Here is a 4975-nt window from a genome sequence, read left to right as displayed (position 1 = left end):
AAACTAGTTCTTTCTCTTGGGTTATTTTGCTGACTTGTATGAGTGACTTTCAAAAGGTAGGCTCATCTCCAACATGTTCAATAATGTCAGAGTCAAGTCAGCCCAGCTATTACCTCACTATGTGCATTCTGACATATATCAACATTCATCACTGTTAACACATAATGGGAGCACATTAGGGTCAACATGCAGCTTTAAAATAATGTCAATATTAGAGAAGTTGTTCCAGAATGTTGCTTGTAAGTGTAGGAATCACATGTGTGACTGCAAGCTTGTGCAAATCTGCTGCTGTGTATCAACTCTCACCTTCTCTAGATATGACGCAGCAGTTGTTCCAGTGTTGTTAAATCAGACTTGTGTTTCAAAAGTCCCAAGAACTTTCAATGGAACTGTCACTGCTGTAAAATAATACTTCTGCATTCAGAAACAAAAATATAATTGCTGGAAAAGCTCAATAGGTCTGGCAGCTTCTGTGGAGGGAAATTAGACAACGTTTCAGGTTGAGTGACCCTTCTTCAGAACTGGAGAACATTAATATTCCCCAGTTTTGAGGAAGGGTCACTCAACCTGAAAGATTAAGTCAGATTTCTCTCTACAGATGCTGCCAGACCTACTGAGCTTTTCCAGCAATTATATTTTTGTTTCTGATTTACAGCATCTGCAGTTCTTTTGGCTTTTATTAAGAGTTTCATGTTTCCCGGTTTGCAGAGAATTGGGCACTCCTGAAGTTTGTTGAACAGTTTCCCTATGATAGTGTCAACAAACACTCCCTTATCTATAAAAACACCTATTTCTAAGCCATGCCACTATCTCACGTAACTGTTGGCCATGTCAACAGGGAGGACAAAAATATAATCCGGATCATTGCCTCTACATTGGCTACATTCTCTCATCATTCCATTGGTTTGTGTTAAGTAGAATCCTTCTGGTGTAATTGGCCTTTGTCATTGAATGTACTGATGAGCGATCACTCTAAGCAAGGTGGTTGAATTTTCCACACGCTTTCCACTGTTTGTCAGGACATTCTGTCCAGTGTGAAAAGCAATAGTGAAAACATCATTTGGACAATTGTCATAGCTCTACTTGGGGGACTGTGGTAATGGCTGCTGGCATATGAATGATGAGCAGTGTTCACCATGTTGACTTGGAAGATGTTGGTTATTGTTAGCAGCATCTATCTCAGTACCTCCCACTCTGAAAGCAGTCGTGATTTTGTTAACTCCAGCAATGCTGACAACTTTCTTTTTTGTAAATGTTTTGTTGACTACTTTGGCTATTTGCATTTTGATTTCCCATTCGATCAGTTCAACATCATCAAAGTCACATTTGATTGCTAGTTACCTCAATCATGCGCATTATTGATCAATTGTCTTGTATGTTTCTTGCTTAGTATGATGGAAGATCATTGTTTTGGATATCGTATTTTCTGTGGGTGTGAAATAGATTGTTACTGCATCTTTTGCTGAGTCATAGCCATTGTTAGCTTGTGGAGTTTTAAGTGTATCAAAGATATCTTCCAATTTTTCACTTCCACAGTACAGAATTGTTAAATCTCCCATCGCACCTTCTAAACAGCACAGCCACCTTTATCAATGAGGAAACAGATGATAGCTCAGGAATCACATCAAATGTGGAAGATCGGACGTATGCAATGCCCATCATGATCATTCATGCAACAATAGTACATAATCAAGGATCCAAGATTGTGTGCCTTCGAAAGAAAATCTCTCTGAAATGATCTGAGATGTATCTTCTCTTTGTTTCGATAGTTACTTTTAAGAGATCAGTGTGTGTGTGTATACTGGGTAAAAACAATGACTGCAGATGCTGGAAACCAGATTCTGGATTAGTGGTGCTGGAAGAGCACAGCAGTTCAGGCAGCATCCAAATAGCTTTAAACTGTGCAAGCTTCCTGCTCCTAAGCCCATGCTGATGTACCTTGTATTGCAATGTGTTCTCTAAATCCCCAATTTAAATATCTGCCGGCAGAAAATAGACAAACGCCTTTCAAATATTTGCATGCCAGAAAGCAATGTTTTCTTATTTCTGCCCAGTTTTGCCACATTGTCGGGAAGTTAAAGACTACAAGGCATAGGAGCAGAATCCAAAGATGTGCCGGTTAGGGTGGATTGACCATGCTAAATTGTCCATAGGGTTCAGGAACGTATAGGTTAGATGCATTAGTCAGGGGAAATGTATGGGAATGGGTCTGGATGGGATACTCTTTGGAGTGGTGGTGTAGATTTGTTGGGCCGTAGAGCCTGTTTCCACACTGTAGGCATTCTAATTCTAGTTCTAAAAATTATTTTAAAATAGGCCATTCAGCCCATCGTGTCTGCTCCACCATTCAATCATGGCTAATCAGTTTCTCAACCCCATTCTCCTACTTTCTCCCTGATCCCCTTGATAATCAAGAACCTATTTACCTCCGTCTTAGATATACTCAATGGCCTGGCCTCCACAACGTTCTGAGGCAGTGAGTTAATGATGAGCCATGTTCGTAGGAAGTTATTCGGAAGTAACTCTCATACTGAGTAAAGAACAGAACAAGTTCTGTTGCAGGTATTATCAAAGCATGAGTTCTTGTATATTCCTTCCAAACTCATTTGCTGATCCATGTGTGTATGACAGCCTGAAGTGGACAAAATGCATGATACAATTTCAATATTATAAGCATGATTAGAGTTCACATGCTTTGCGACATTGAAACCTTAAAAGACTACATAAATGCAAATCTTTTGTCATCGTAGATTCATGAAAGTTAATGTGTTTTTTTTTAAAGAAACATATTATTTCATGAGGTATGAACATGATTGGAAAGACTAAAATTTGTTGCCCATCCTTCATTGAGTTTGAAATGAGTTATATTCTGGGCAATTTCAGACAGCAGTTGAGAGCCAGCCATATTGCTGTGGATTCACATGTTGACCAGATTAGGTAAAGACGGCAGACTTCCTTCCCTGAAGGCCATTAATGAACCAAATTTATATTATGTTAATTTCATTGGACTACTTTTTTATAAAATTAAACTCAAAGTTTATTAAATTCCTCCATCTACCTTGGTTGGATTTGAATACATATCTATCTAGCAATAACCTAAATCAGGGATATTGCCACTAGACCATCACCACTCCATTTGTACTTGCCTTAGAATAGATTTGTTACCATCTGCCAGATTCTTATTTTATTTCACTTTTATTCTTTTATTTGCTGAGGCATGGAGTTAATGAGCAGAAAGGTGCTACTGGAAGTGTATAAAATGTTGGTCAGGCCACAAGTAGAGTATTGTGTGCCATTCTTGAATCTTCATTACAGGACGAGCGTGATAGCAGTGGAGAGGGTACAGAGGAGATTTACCAGGATGTTACCTTGGCTGGAGCATTTTCATTCTGAAGAGAGATTGGACGGACCTGATTTTGTTTTCCTTGGAATGGAAGAGACTGAAGGTTTGGGAGGGTATATTTGAGATATATAAAATTATGAAAGGCACAGACAGGATAGACAGGAAGGAGCTTTTCCCATTGATGGAGAGATCAATGACCAGGGGAGCATGATTTAAGATAAGGGGCAGGAGATTTAAGAATGGATGATGGGATTTTGGAACTCTCTGCCTGTAAGAATGGTAGAGACAGAAATCCTTATAACCTTTAAAAAGTGATGCAAAAGGATACAAGGTTATGGGCCAAGTGGTGGAAAATGGGATTAGATTAGTTAGATGGTTGTGATCTGACCAGGACCGACTTGATGGGCTCAAGGCCTTTTTGTGTACAGTACACCTCTATGACACTATTCTGTAATTGACTAAAGTTAAGCTAGTAAAGTGAAGTGGCTTTCTTGTGCAATAAATGTTGAGAATTGTTTGCTACCCAAGAAGCATCACCGTGCTCACGAATGTTTACACATAAGCCTTAAAGAGGTTGGGCAGGTAGCTAATTTATTTTAGGGATCCATTTCCAGAGCTGAGTGGTGAAGAGCTATTTTGACACCATTTACATGGCAATGTGGATTTGCACCAATAACGATGTTAATGTAGTATTTTGCCTGGTTCATATCTGCTGGGTGTTGGGTAGAACCCAGGTAATGGTAATCCAGAAGCTGATTTAGTAGAAATCCCAGAGCAGTAATAGCCCATTTTGTTTTAGTTGACCATCATAGCCCCACAAAAAATTAAAGTTACCTTTTCTGGGCCTCTTCAGTTTCACCATCAGCGAAACTGATTGTAATATGTGAACGCTGACTCCTTTTCTTGGTTGGAGCCTTCACAGAACATTGAATAAATGTTGATGGAATCTTGACAATAACATATCTCCGAACATCCGCCAATGTATTTCAAAATTGTTTTTCAAACCTCCGGCTGCATGTGAACATTTAAGTTACACTGAAAATCCCCAGTGAGATTTTCACAGAATCACTAAAGTGTGGAAGTAAACCCATTCTGACCCTCCGTATAGCATCCCACCCAAACATTGTGACATGTTTCACTATTTCATTAAAAGTGAGCTCACACAGGGTTCTAACTTAAAGCCACAAAAAACAGTCATACACCAAGTAACGATCTTGCCCAAGTTCTGAATCCAATGACTTCGAAAGCAGTGTCTCAGAGAGTGAAACTCACCATGGTATGTAAGTGAATGTTCTGGAGTGCTATCTGAAGAGGGAGTACTGTGTTGTACTTGGCGAGCAAAAGAAAGTGAAAGAAGTAAGATTTAAATATGTCACAAGAATTATTTCTGTTCATTGTTCATTTGTACCTTCACTGCAAAGCATCAGAAGAGGTTACTTTCTGACAATCTTGAACTGTATACCCTTCGACCTCCAGGTTAACATCGACAATGGGCATGCAGAAATTTCCACAAACTTCGCTACTTTGACAGAACATTTCCCTTTTCAATCGCATTCACAGCTGTCTGTGTCAGAAAAAGTTTATGTGTGACATTTATGATCAGTGAGAATGACATAATGCACCGACTCCTAT

Source organism: Chiloscyllium punctatum, chromosome 14, assembly GCF_047496795.1.
Source record: "Chiloscyllium punctatum isolate Juve2018m chromosome 14, sChiPun1.3, whole genome shotgun sequence".
Classification (NCBI taxonomy): domain Eukaryota; kingdom Metazoa; phylum Chordata; class Chondrichthyes; order Orectolobiformes; family Hemiscylliidae; genus Chiloscyllium; species Chiloscyllium punctatum.
The sequence above is the reverse complement of the archived record's forward strand: the minus strand, read 5'-3'. Positions refer to the sequence as shown.